The 15,055-nt window shown below is 38.0% G+C and overlaps 1 pseudogene; it reads left to right on the forward strand.

The window, feature by feature from the left end:
• Positions 1-13,565: 13,565 nt before the first annotated feature.
• LOC138807643 (U6 spliceosomal RNA) lies at positions 13,566-13,665 on the forward strand (annotated as a pseudogene).
• Positions 13,666-15,055: the final 1,390 nt, after the last annotated feature.

A 15,055-nucleotide genomic window follows, 5' to 3' on the forward strand; every position in this document is an offset into this window, starting at 1 on the left:
CCCTTCTGTCCACGTCCCCTCCAGCATATGTTGTTATTAGAGTTCTTGATTTTAGCCATTCTAACTGGGGTGAGGTGGTATCTCAATGTTGTTTGGATTTGCATTTCTTTTATGGCTAGGGATGTTGAGCATTTCTTCATGTGTCTATTGGTCATCCTTCTTTCTTCTTCAGAGAAGTTTCTCTTTAAGTAATTAGCCCACTTATTTATTGGGCAGTTATTTCTTTGAGGACTTGTTGTTGGCGGATTTAATTTTTTGAGTTCCAAGTTTATTTTAGATATGAGACCCTTGTCCATTGTATGGTTAGTGAAGATCTTCTCCCAATCCGTGGGCTTTCTATTGATCTTGCTAGCTATGTACTTTGCCATGCAGAAGCACTGCAACTTCATGCAATCCCATTTGTCCAACCTTTCTTTGATTTGTTGTGTTTCCAGGTCTCTGTTAAGAAAATTTCAGCCTGCGCCAAGGAGACCGAGGATTTCTCCTATTCCATCCTGTAATGTTTTCAGAGTGTCTGCTGTGACTTCGAGGTCTTTGATCCATTTGCAGCTGATTCTGGTGCAGGGTGATAGATAAGGATCTAGCTTTAGTTTTCTACAAGTAGTTAACCAATTTTGCCAGCACCATTTACTGAAGAGGCTATCTTTCTTCCATTCTATTTTTTTTTAGCTCCCTTATCAAAGATTAGATGGCTATAAGTCTGTAAGTTCATTTCTGTGTTTTCAATTCTATTCCATTGGATCTGAGGTCGGTTCTTCTGCCAGTACCAAGCTGTTTTGATTACTATGGCTTTATAGTAGAGTTAGAAATTTGGTATTGATATCCCTCCAGGAGTGTTCTTTCCGTTGAGGAGCATTTTTGCTATTCGGGGTCTTTTATTGTTCCATATGAATTTTTGGATTGCCACTTCTATTTCCTTGAAGAATGATGTTGGAATTTTGATAGGTATCGCATTGAATTTGTAGATAGCCTTGGGAAGTATTGCTATTTTCACAATGTTAATCTTTCCAATCCAGGAGTATAGAGGATGACATTGCCCCATTTTTAATGAAATGAAAAGACTTGGAAAAATAATTATATTAAGTGAAGTAAGCCAAGCCCAAAGAAACATTGGTCCCATGTTTTCCCTTATTTGCAATATCTAATATATGTATGAGACAAGCTGAAAAAGTCAGATAAGGTGATGTTAGGAAAATAAATCCTAAGATATGTGTTTTAAATGTTTTTTCTTTCATGCATTTGTTTCTAACGCAATTATAAGATCATTTATTTGTTGCTTTGTATGTCCCTCCCCCACAGTTTAACCCCTGCCTGCTTTCGCTGTATTTGATGTCGGTATAACTTGTGGAGAGGAAGGGGAAAAAAAGTCATTTAAATAAGGATACAGGTGGACCTGTTGCAACAATGAGAAGTACAAGTTGTCATGTCAAAAACGAACTTTACAACTTGGGGGGGGATTGGATGGGGGGAAGGAATGATGGGAAGGGATGGGAAGGGTAAACAAAGGAGGAGACTACAATGCTTGAAAAGAAATGTACTCAATATCTTGCCCATGTAATTGTAACCCCTCTGTACCATATTTTCACAATTAAAAAAAAAAAAAACATGCCGGGCTGGCGCTGGTGGCTCACGCCTGTAATCCTAGCTACTCAGGAGGCTGAGATCTGAGGATCGCGGTTCAAAGCCAGCTCGGGCAGGAAAGACCATAGGACTCCTATCTCCAATTAACCACCAGAAAACCGGAAGTGGCGCTGTAGCTCAAGTGGTAGAGTGCTCGCCTTGAGCTGAAGAGCTGAGGGACAGTGCCCAGGCCCAGAGTTCAAGCCCCATGACCGACAAACAAACAAACAAACAAACAAACAATCAAAAAACAACAACATATCCTAAATATTTTACCACCGTATCTTTTTGTATTTTTTCAGGTGCTATTATCAATCCAAAATCTTTAAATATAGAGGGTAAACACTGTAACACCAATTCTAATTCTGTCATATTTGGTCCTGCAAATGATTATCATCCATATAATGAAAAATATAAATGTGAGGCCATTTTTGTCTAACAGGTTTTAAGGCCTTATCAATATACATCTGACAAATAATTGGAGAATTCATCATTCGTTGGGGCAACACCTTCTATTGGAAGCACTGATGAGGGGCTTGATGGTAAAGAAAAGGCAAATCTTATACAATCTTTTACATGTACAGGAATGGTCAAAAAGCAATCTTGTAAATCTATTACTATTATTGGCCAATTTTTAGGAAGCATGGCAGGAGACGGTATACTAAATATACTATACATCAATAAATACATTAAAACTCCTTTTGCATTAAGACTGGATCTACCAGTCATTAGGCCAAATATTCCTTCAGGTAAAGGTCCACAAATTCTGGTAGGAATTTTTTGTGGCTTATCATCACCTTTCAAAATAAAATCTTTTAAGGCTGGTATGTCCACTGCGGCGCTGTGGGCTGTGGCAGGGACAAGGGAAAAGATGATTGGCTGCCCTCACTTATTAATCTTGGGCCCCAGGGCTGGCCCGATGGAGAGTTTTCTTGCATAGGGTAAACATCTTTTATAGGAATTCCATTATTGTCTATTTTTGATCTACAGTCCCTTGCCCAGTGCTTCCCTTTTTTACGTTTAGGGCAAATTCCCGGTCCTCCCTTGTTAACATCAGTAGCCTTTTAAAATTTTTTCTTTATATGTCCCATTTGACCATATCCAAAACACTTTAGATTACAGGATTTTGTTTGCAAAGCATGCTAGGTAGTGGCCATAGCTTCAACAAACTCCTGTATACGCCTGGATTCAGATGTAATGTCTTTGCAGGCCCTTAAATATGTAGTCACATTCCCAGATTCTTTAATAGGCAATAGGGCTCATCTACAGTCCTTCTTAGCATTCTCATAAGCCAACATGTGCAGCAGTTGTTGCCCTGCAGCCTCTCCCACAACAGTACATTCCAAGGTCAATTTCAATCGTGATAAAAATTCAACATAGGGTTTATTAGGTTTTTGAATTACTTTAGTCCAAAGCCATAATGCTCTCCTTCTGATCGAATCCTTTCCCATGCCTCAATACCTATGTCTCTTAACTCCTCATGGATCTCTTCAGGAGAGTTCACTTGCATATGAACATCTGCAGGCGTGGATTACTGCTCTGTGCATTTTGTCTAGCCCTTTTTGTACATAACTCAATAAACCACATTTGCCCTTGTAGGTATTTCAGTTTCTTAAACAAGGCTCTACAAAGCATCTTCCAATCCTCTGGAACAAAATTATTGTAATGTCAGGCAAGCCCATTATACAATTTCTTAACATAATGAGACTGAGGACTGCTAGGTTTTTAAAAAGAGGTAGCCGAGTAAGAACAGCACCACACACGTGGTATTCAGGTAAGGGGTAGGTTTATTCAGTAGACCTGCTGGGTCCAGGAAAGGTTAGCACTCCATGTGTCTGGGAAAGGCCTAGGAAAGGGAGAGCTGGGAAAGAGAAAAGAAAGAGAGAGAAGAGAGAGAGCTAGAAAAGAGCAGCGAGAGAGCAGAGAGCTAGAAAAGAGCTACGAGAGAGCAGAGAGCTAGAAAAGAGCAGCAAAAGAGCAGAGAGAGAGAGAGCAGAGAGCTAGAAAAGAACAGTGAGAAAGCAGAGAGCTACAAAAGAACATTAAGAGAGCTAGAAAAGAGCAGAGAGCATAGAGAGCTAGAAAAGAGCAGCAAGAGAGTGCCTCTGGGCCTGGGCCAGGCCTTATCTAGGGTAGGGGCAGAGAAAGGTGTGGCCACATCAAATTCAGATGTGACCGCAGGGGATGCAGATGTGACCTCTTCCAGGTGTCCCAGTTGCCTAGGTAACGCAGGTACTGGGTGGAGACTTTGCTGTGAGGAGAGTGGAGTCTGCTTGCCATCCTGGATCAGACCTTACATTCTAGCCTTTTAATAATCATAAAATAGGGCATGGATTCTCTCTGGCTACTTCCTGCTGACAAGGAGGCATCAACAATAGGGATAAAAGGCTGGAATTTGGTCCCCTCCCAGAGAAGGCAGTGAGCAGCAGCTGTCCCTTGGTGGCGTGAGTCCTTAGATGAAGTCTGGAGAAGTCTCATGATCATTGAGGGGCTGGAAAAAAATACTAGAGAGCAAATAAATGTCAAGAGGAATAACTTGGGGCTGAAAATGTTGTAGAAATGTCCCTAGCTACTTCTGACATCTGGTGACTAGGTAGCGAAGTCAGGTGACAAAGGAAAGAATATAAATTCCTGTTCCGTTAATAGGTAGACAGGTATAGACATTGGATGGGCAGGCTTCTTACTTCCCCTGACCTCCCGGCTCTGGTTAATTTTGAAAGGGCAGGAACAAAGTACCTGATGTGACATCTCCTCTTACTCCTCTCCATGTTCCCTTGTTCCCCAGACTGGCTGAGTCTAGGTGCTCATTGCTGGGATGGCTTGTCCCAGTTGGTATTCAAGGAGGTTTGAACTCAAGGCCTGGCCACAGTCCCTGAGCACTTCTGCTCAATGATACTGCTCTACCACTTTGAGTTACAATTGCTATTTTTTGGCTGCTTAGAGATAAAGAGTCTTGAGCCATGCTTCCAGCTGTGCTCTTTGCAGGTTATTTGGGAGATGGAGTCTTAGGGATTTTTCAGCCCGGGCTGCCTTTGAACTGCAATCTTTGCCACAAAAGCCCTTTATTATTTCCAATTAAAGCAACAAGGAGATCAAGTAGAATAAGTAGAGCTTACCTGGTTCTTATCAAGAATTGACCGACAAATATTCTGAAATGACAAAACTCATTAGATGTCATGAGAATTTCAGCACAGATATGCCAAGTATTTTAGAACCATGTAGTCAGTAGAATACACAACGCAAAACAAAAAGGCTTATCAAGAATTGCCAACAAATATTCTGAAATGACAAAACTCATTTGATGTGATGAGAATTTTAGCACAGATATGCCCAGTATTTTAGAACCATGTAGTCAGTAGAATACAGAATACAAAACAAAAAAGGCAAAACTCAAAACCTAAAATTTTGACAACAATGTTTAGACCTATTTGCTAACAAAGCACATCACATGTTTGGGCCTCAGTTACCAGGGCCTGTGAAAAGAGCCAATTGTTAGCAAGGCACCTTAGAATAGCCGGATGGAGTAGTAAGTTTGGTGGAAGGTTAAGGGTCAGATGGGGCCAAACCCTTAAGCCACCATGTGGCCACGATGGCAAACTCAAGATGGCGACTTTCTGAAAAAAAAAAAAAGGCAAAGACAATTTGAACAAATAGACCAAGACTACAATTGGCTAGCCTTTGAGAGAGAACCTAGAGGGGGTCCCTGGGACCCAGCCAGCGTTGCACTCTTCAGGGCACAAGCCAAAATGTAGAAAAAAGAAAGGGAGAGATAGGGAAAGTTGGCCATGAATGGCAGAGAGAGAGCAAAGAGAGCCCAAAAAAGAACAGAATTCTGACCATTTACCATTGCAGTAGCAAAAACTGTCTACATCTGAGAATGGCATAAAAATGAGGTGCTCTGATTTTCCAGGGAGTGCAGGAGACATTTCAAAGGGGTTTCATGGCTCAGACATGATTCGCAGCACCCTATTAAATGAGTAGGAGGGAGTCAGTCTGGTGAGTGAAGGAGAGCTGACCAGGCAGAAGCTGCGTCCCGACTTCCCCCAGAGCCCTCTAGAGAGAGCAACAGAGAACCATAGAGTAGCGTCACTCACCAGAGTAGAGAAGTGGTGTGGACGTGGATGTGAAGGCGAGCAATGGTATCGATGCACTGTGTCTGCAACAGACAGATGGGTTCGCAAAAGGCCATCAGAACTGTGGGTATTCCTCAGAGCAAAAAGGTAAAAAAAAAAAAAAAAAAGAAAAAAAAGGGAAAAAAATCCTGAGAGAAATCCCAGCTATCCTGACTTTAAGCCCTTTATCTGAGTCACGGCACCATTTATGTTAGGTTTTTAAAAAGCGGTAGCTGAGTAAGATCAGCACCACTCACGTGGTATTCAGGTAAGGGGTAGGTTTATTGAGTAGACCTGCTGGGACCAGGCAAGGTAGGCATTCCACACAGCTGGGAAAGGCCTAGGAAAGAGAGAGCTGGCAAAGAGAAGGGAAAGAGAGAGAGGAAAGAGAGAGAAGAGAGAGAGCTAGAAAAGAGCAGCAAGAGAACAGAGAGCTAGAAAAGAGCTGTGAGAGAGCAGAGAGCTAGAAAAGAGCAGCAAGAGAGCAGAGAAAGAGCAGAGAGAGCTAGAAAAGAACTAAGAGAGCAGAGAGAGAGAGAACAGAGAGCTAGAAAAGAACAGTGAGAGAGCATAGAGAGAAAACAGAGAGCTAGAAAAGAACAGTGGGAGAGCTAGAAAAGAGCAGAGAGCAGAGAGAGCTAGAAAAGAGCAGCAAGAGAGTGCCTCTAGGCCTGGGCTAAGCCTTATCTAGGGTATGGGCAGAGAAAGGTGTGGCCACACCAAATTCAGATGTGACCTCAGGGGATGCAGATGTGACCTCTTCCAGGTATAGCAGTTGCCTAGGTAACGCAGGTACTGGGTGGAGACTTTGCTGGGAGGAGGGTGGAGTCTGCTCGCCATCCTGGAGCGGACCTTACAAGGACCATACAACATCACTGCCTTCTTAAGTTTACCAATATCATCAACAGCAGCACCTTCATATCTGGCTGGTTGAGATACACCATTCCTAGGGGGTGGTTGAATTACAGGATAAGAGAAATATAGGCATTTCATCATCAAACTCACTGTCTGAGCCTTCTGTTTTGTGAGGGAATGATGCTGTAAAAATTGCATCGGCCAGTGAAGGAGCCGAAGGCTGCTTTACTTTCACTTTCTCAGGTTCTCTTTCACTCTGCTAATTTCCCACTACATATGTTGTAATTTTGATTAAATCAATTCCATTTGCTCAGACATTTTATTTACACTTTCAGTTTGTTCCTTTCAGCCTTTTTTTTACTTCTTGTTTTTTCTCTGTTAATGGCAATGCATCCTTATCAATTCCGTCCTTAACCTCAGAGTCCAATTGTAAATCTACAATAGAAAGGGTGGCCTCTTTCTTTAAGTCTGCTATTAATCTTTCCTCATTCTAAGCTTTAAAAAGGGTACGTAAAATAGCCCAAATGACCCAAAATCTAATAGGAATCTTTTCCCCTTCTCGAATAGCTCTTTCTATGTTATTCTTTACTCGTTTCCAATTATCAACATCTAATATTCCTTCATCGGCGAACCAAGGATTACATTCCCTAACTACATTAATACATATTTCTATGTCAGAAGAAGAAATATTTAGACCATAAGCAGCAAGGAAATGTTTAAGCATATGTAAGTACGGAGTAGATTTAACTTGTCCCATCACCCTGTCATTAAAAGTACTTACCTGAATATCCCTTCCTGAATTCAACAATGAAGGGTCGCTGTTTGGGTGCCAATTGTATTGTCTAGTGCCTTGGGGTTCCTGCATAAGGGTAACGAAATCACCAGGACACAGGGGATGCATAGTGCAAACAGCAATTGCCAGTGCATGCTATGCTTTATTGTTAGTGGGTATTTAAAGACAAGCAAGCATGATCTTTGCCAAGATTTGGTAAGAAGACATTGACACAAAAATTTCAACAGAAATATTTTTACTTGACCTATGAGACAATGCCTTGGTATATTATTATTTTGGGGGGGTCCAGTCGTGAGTCCTTAACTCTGGGCCTGGATGCTGTCCCTCAGCAATTCAGGTCAATGCTAGAGCTCTACCACTTGAGCAACATCACCACTCCCGGCTTTTTTCTTTTTGCTTATGTGGTGCTGAGGAATCGAACTCAGGGCCTCATGCATGCAAGGCAAGCGCTCTACCACTGAGCACCTTCCCAGCCCTGTCTTGGTATATTATTATCTAAACTATTTTAGAGCAAGCTCAAACCACTTCTCCAATCTCAGGAAAATGCTTGACCAGCTGTTCAACTATGATTAAGCAAGCAGAAGAGCTCCTTCATCAGCTCCCAGGAGTCTGTGACATGTGTTTTGAGATAGGGAGAGAGAACATTTTCCCTCTCTAGCCCGGCATACCAAGAGTTTTCCTAATACTCAAACACAGTCCTCAGATAATCCTGAGGCCGGAGCCTGCATCATTCTACCCCTTCAACATAGACCCTGAGTCTTCACAGGCTTTGAACTGTAATCTTTCAATCTTAGAATCCTGATTATCTATGATAGTTAAAAAGTATAAATATAAATAATATTTGCAAGAATACCAGTGGAGGAAAAATGATGCAACCCAGTTTATTGTGGTGTTCTTTCCAGAACACGGAGGGCATCACATTAGCAGAGGTGCAGTGTATTTTCACAATGGAGATAAGCTATTCTTGATGTGAATTAAGGGAATTTTGAAGTGCACCCTACAAGTTGGAAACTGGTGGGCTAGGATGACTTTATGGCATAAATCTTGTGATTGATGGTCATGAAATAATAGCTTAATCTGATAAACAACTGCTTACTCTTGAAGAATTAATTATAACATGCTTCATAGTTTTATCCCAAATCAGAATGTGGCTCTTTTTCTGTTCACTTCTCAGTCCGTAACACCCAATTGGAAAATGCATCTATTGCAGAATTACATAACATGCAAACAGGTATATTTTGAATCTCTCAGGTATGGAATGTTCAGAATTTGAAAATGAGTAGTTATTAGTCATAGGAATTTTGAAGACCACATACATTCTGTCCTCTTAACAACTTATTTACTTTTAAAAGTTATGGGTTTCCATAGAATTAAACTGTTTTCTCTTTTAATATAAGAAAGTACTAAATTTATTCTATTTTCAAAATACTGGCAAGTATATTGTGAAAAAAATGTCTAGTTGGATATCATTCCAGTTGATGACCCTCTGAAAAAGAAGAGGTAATTAATTCAAATTAGATGCCAAATAATACTGATTTTTTAAAAGTTACTACATGCAGAATAATATTTACTATACCAAAGCAGTGAAATTTTATTTCATCAGCTTATTTTTTAAATTTAATTTTAATGTGAAATTTTAATGTTCACTGGGGTTACAGCAATTGTAAGGTACTGAATGTATAACTTTTCAAACTTGTTATCCCCTCTCTCATTTTTCTCACAGTTTTTCCTACACCCCTATGCCCCTCAAAAGTTTTAATGTACATTTCCAACTTATTGTCTTGTGAGAATTGCTATTGCATTGGTTTGCTCTTTGTTCTTTGCCTCACCATTTTTTTGTTCCTGTTCCCTTACCTAATTAAGGTAAATGTATACACAATACACATGGTACCAAAATCAAACACAGCAGGGGATAAACCATAGGGGAAAATCTCAAAAGAAATAGAAATCACATAGTACATAAAAACCAACAACCGCAAATAAATATTTCTGTTTCCATATCTTGGAGTTCATTTTGCTCAGCATCAGCTTATATGGTCATATATATGCATAACAAAGGCACTGGAAAATAGTTCCATGGACACTATATCATGAAAACAACACGTTAACTGTTTTTGATGGTGAAGGCAGGATTAAGATAGGTGAATTCACGATTCTGATAAAAGAATTTCAAAAGAGTTTTAAAATTTATGACAGGTAAATTTTAATTGTTCAAACGTTTTAACAACTTAGACTATTAAGACAATTTAAAATTGTCTGGGAAAATAAGCTTTCATGCAAAGAAATCCGTGGAGACTTAGCTGAGAGCTAGCAATGTGGGTGAATATGACTCATTTTCACACTAAACAAACAAGCCTCACAAACCTTGCTGTGAATCCTGTAGGTTCCCTTGAGAATTGTCCTTACCCAGGAAATATATTCTCACTGTGTGAAACAAGGTTGTAGTGGAATTTAAATTCAAAGTTCTTTTTAAAAAAAGACATCAAAATTTGTGAATTGACATTTAATTACCAAACAGTAATTCTCTGAAAAAGAAGGAAAGATGTAATTCAAAATCACTTGACTTTATTAAAAGTATGAGAAAAGAGTAGTGAAGAAAGATGAGAGAAACCATAGAGGACTGTATTCTCTCCAGTGGTGTAATGCGTTCTTGTTCTTGTTTCTTCCATTCTATCTCCACAAACTATAAAGTGTACCTCAGGACTGGAGTAACCAGTTCAGACAAAGAATACTCAAAGAATGGGGGCTGGGAAAGTGGCTCAGTGGTAGAGCGCTTGCCTTGCATGCCTGAGGCCCTGGGTTCGATTCCTCAGCATCACATAAGCAAAAAGAAAATGGCCGGAAGTGGAGCTATGGCTCAAGTGGTAGAGCGCTAGCTTTGAGCTGAAGAGCTGAGGGACAGCGCCCAGCCCAGAGTTCAGGCCCCATGACCGGACACCCCCCCAAAAAAGAATACTCACAGAAGAAAATATTTGCAGTAGATGTAGGTGATATATTACCTTTGACAATCTATTTAAATGTGTTCAAAATTCTCCCTTACACCAAACTGCCCTCTTTCAACAGTTTGTTTGCTTCTCCCATGACAGCGCTTCATTAACTGCTTAAAATTTTGTGAGCTCATATACATACTCTCTAGAGATTGCTGTTGGTTGTGATTTTTGTGTGTTTTTGTTTGTAGTTGTGTTTTTAACTGAATTTCAAAAGGTTGTGCAAGTGTGTTACAATTAAATATGTCCAACTAATTGTCCAATGCTCCTGGATCAGAGTCACTTTTTATCATTCTCAACCAACCCTTTCTCCAAGATTTCTTTCAGATTTACGACTTCCTTTATTACATTTGTACATTGAGTATTCTAGCTGTACTTGCCCCTTGTTCCATTTTTCATTCATTTTATGTCTTTACTATTATTCCTTTCTGGTTTCAACTTCCTGATAGTCATTCTGTTAAACTGTCTGTTAATACTTTGAAAGATTTATATACATTCCATGGAGTTTCAATCCCACATATACTTGAACTGATGTCAGCTTATATTTCCATAATTCATTCATCTGCAATAACAATTTGCAAGACTGGAGATGTGAAGCACCTAGACATGATTTTATTCTCATCTTTTTGGAAGATTAATCTTTAGTCACCAAGAAAGTTTAAAAATCACTTAGAATTTATACCTAACTACCAGTTTTTATAAATGGCTTTGTACAATGGTGTGTGATTATTTTATTTTACATGGGATGATATTTTCTACTACCTATAAGTTTTAGAAAAAGAAGAAAATTAAATTTACTACTGTAGAGGAATATGATAGAAATAGAAGACAGATTTTATCTTTGTCACATCTCTGATCAGTACCCATATTCAAGACTTAAAATCATATTTCTTACTTTGTTTGACAGATAGGGAAATTATATGATAAGGCAACAATGATAAGGCAACTACTAGTGACTTTTTAAAATGTACCTTCTTATGTGATGAAATTTACTTTATTAGCTAATATTTGGGTTTGAATTATGGGAGGCTGATCTATTTAACACATTTCTGGAAGGCACCTACTGACCAACGCAAATGGTGGGAGATACTATTTCTACCCATTAATGACTGGTTGAACTTATTTGGCATTAGGGCTGGGTAAATAAATCAACTATTGTAACTTGATTCCTACACTTGAAAAACTTTTAATGTCACTATCATCTACCTGTCAAGTGTTATTTTGGTGAATATGATTTTTAAAAGTTTATTTGAAAAGGAATATACTTTCAAGAGATTAAATGTAGGTTATCATTGGTTTGAGAATGACAACATTTTTAGAGTACAAAACCAAGATTTACTGAAGTACCAGTGTTTTGAATTTCTAAGGGTCTTCTCAATTAATGTTTTTCGAAATTATATTTGACCTCTAAGTCAAGTTTTCCTAGCCTTGGTAGAACAATTATGGATCTATCATTCCAGGGATTTTTTGGCCTACTTATGCTGGACTGAAATCTTTTATTCATCATTAGGAGTGGGGTATTAAAAATAATCTTGTGACATTTGTGATTTTGTTTACTCATATGGGCTGGGCATCTGTAAATTGAAAGTTTGAACTACAGTACTTTCTCTCATATTTTGTGATCTCATCTTTCATTTTTAAGTTGTCTTACATTTCACAATTGCTTACTGCTAATTCCTGCGAGATATTTTAGTACTGAAATATTATAGGAAATGAGAAATTGAGATGGGTCTTCAATTACTTTCTCTTAGCATGTTGCATGGGCCAAGGTGAGAAGTCTTGCCCATATTATCTAGTGATGCAGGCAACTGGGATCTGATATCCTTGGACCCGTGGGTACTGCAGAAGAATAATAGTTTTTAGGCATCATATCAGCAAAATTTGGGTGTAATCAGTAAGAATGTTTCAGAAATACGTAGAAAAACACTTTGGGACTAGCGAGTTAACACAATAAATACAGCAGCAGTGTAAAATATCTTCTAGATTAGAGGAAAACAATACTTACTGTTTTTTTTTATTATGTGAATTCAGAAGACCAAGAACAGTTAGAAGGTATCACAAGTTTATACCGAAGACATTGCATTGATACTTTTTATATACTAATATATATTCTAAACCTAATTATTTATGTTCCAATCTATTTATGGGAGTAAATTTCAATTTATTTGTTAAATTATCAATTAATTCTAGTAAGGTTCACTGCGTGAAATTTAAGATCAGCACATATAAATATAAAATATATAAGTATATATAATATAAGAAATTGTTATGCATTGTTCTGTTGTGGTTAGGGTATCAAAGGCAACTGTGCTTTAAAGTATTATTCCATTATCTCTACCTCAGTTTTTGGTAGAATTAAACATAGAACCTTACTATTTGTAAATTTACAGCCTAGAGGCAAGAGGAAACACTTTGATTAAAACATTACCAAATTAAGTCCTAATATCCGGGAGAAACATATGGACTTCTCCAGGAGCTATGGAAATATTTGTTGATAGAAAGTCAGTAGTGTAAGTTCCTGCCTGGTTGGATGGTAGACTGGCCAGGATATTAGGTAAACATGCATATGAACAATTTTTTCACCTTCTTAGCTTTAGCTACTTTTGAAATGATAGGTATAATAAACAATTATATTTTGATAAAATACCTTCTATTCTGAACAATTCGGTCTGAAGTGTTCATCTCTCTATGAACCCTTGTAACTAAGATTAGTTTTGTTCCAGTAAAACAATCTATGCTGTCAGGGTAAGATGTTCTGGTTGGTCTGTTCCTACATGGAAGAAGGGTAAAGGTTCAGGAAGACATTTGTACCACTGCGACATCATTTAGGAAATTTTAAGCTGCAGAAATTTAGAAGTAGCTTTTAAGCAAGGCTTACTTTGAATCCATTAGCTCCACAAAGTTAACTCAGTTGATAAGTAAGTACTTGAAAAGCCATCAGCTTTGGATTTAGCTATAAAGGCTTCAAAATATGATCAAATTTAAAATGAAAACGACAAAATAGTCATTGACAAAAAATTGCAAATGTGAGTAATCGACCAAACAATGTAAGTTTTTCCCACTATACACAGAAATTTAGAGAAATAAGATCAATAGCATTTTAGGGACAATAAGGGTTCCTTGTTACAAATAGGCAACCAAGGATATATGGCTGTATAAAGATTGCATCATTAACTACTTAAATTTAGAGGATACTACATGCTTCAGCAGCAGGTCTACCCAAATGACAACAATACAGAGATTAACATGGCACTTGCAGAAGGATGATACAATAATTCGTGAAATATTCCATATTTTTCATTCTACAAATGCAAGAAATGACAAACAGTTATTAAAAAGTTGATTACAAAAACACAAGTGTAACAATACATGTAATTCATAGAATTAAAGGTTAGTTTGACATCAGTGTATTAAATCTTCACCTTAGAAAGGCCCTTACATAGCATAGCCTTTACAAAACTTGAATTTTTTATATGGAATGTAATCTGAAAGGACGCATTTATTAATGAATCTATATATTATAAAACAATGTAGACTTCAAAGTATTATATCTAGAAGATAATGAAATAGATTATGGACTCTATACAAACCTAGATATACTTTTTTTTCAGACAAGCACCAGGAATAACTTTAGTTTCTATACTATACAACAGATAAGTTAAAATTTTAAAAAAATGACAAGCTCTGCAGAAATCATTATAGATGCATACAATCAACTCTTGAATACATTTTGACATCAAAGTGAGGCAATTCACGTGGAAGAATACCATGGAATCCATGAATTTTTAAATTAAGATATTGCTGTTGCTTTTTATTATCAAAATATTTTGTAGGGACACAAAGGATGGAATGGCACCTTTGAAATTTAAGAAACTTAACCAAACCATTACTACATAAGAGAATAATTTGTACAGCTTTCCACAACTTCAAAGAGGTAGTGATACATACTTATCCTTTGGCAATATCAAATGCAGTTTCTTCCAAGTTGTTCTTCAGACCCGGTTTGATACAATGGTTCAACAGAAGGAGATAGAACATATCTTTGCTATTTCTATTCCCAGCAGCAAGATGCAAGGGCGTCAAGATGCCATTAGTTTGGGGATTGGTATCTGGATCATGATGAATTAAGAAAGATCCATTCTGGTATTATTCCATATATAAGTACTATGCATGGGTGCCAAGTCATTCACAGTTATTGCATGAATATCTGCCTTGAGCTACCAACTCATGGACAATATCTATATGTCCACTCTAGGCTTCCCGATGAAGAGGGGTATACTTATCCTCATTCCTGGTATTCATGTGAGTGGCCATTTGGGAAAGTAGTCTCTGCACTGCAGTAAGCCGATTAATTTCGGCATCCCAAAGAAGAAATTTGCTTGCATTCTTCTCCATTATTTTATTGCAATTGATACCATTCCTCACGTTTTCATCTTGTTCCTTGTCTTCATCAGAATTGCCTAACCAGAGAATTTGAGTACTAGTGTGAATGAGGTGTCCATGTATATCCCCAATAGTTCACGTTGGTTGAACTGGTCAGAAAAATCCGGTGAATTTTCTGCATGTTTTTCCACCATGATTTATTTTCTCTTTTTCCATTTTTACTATTTTAAATTATTCTAACTGGAGAGTAGGAAATTGATAGAGAGCAGAGGAAAGACTTTCCTCTGTATTCAAATGAAAAGAAT

Source organism: Dipodomys merriami, unplaced genomic scaffold, assembly GCF_024711535.1.
Source record: "Dipodomys merriami isolate MVZ:Mamm:240054 unplaced genomic scaffold, mDipMer1.0.p SCAF_424, whole genome shotgun sequence".
Lineage (NCBI taxonomy): Eukaryota > Metazoa > Chordata > Mammalia > Rodentia > Heteromyidae > Dipodomys > Dipodomys merriami.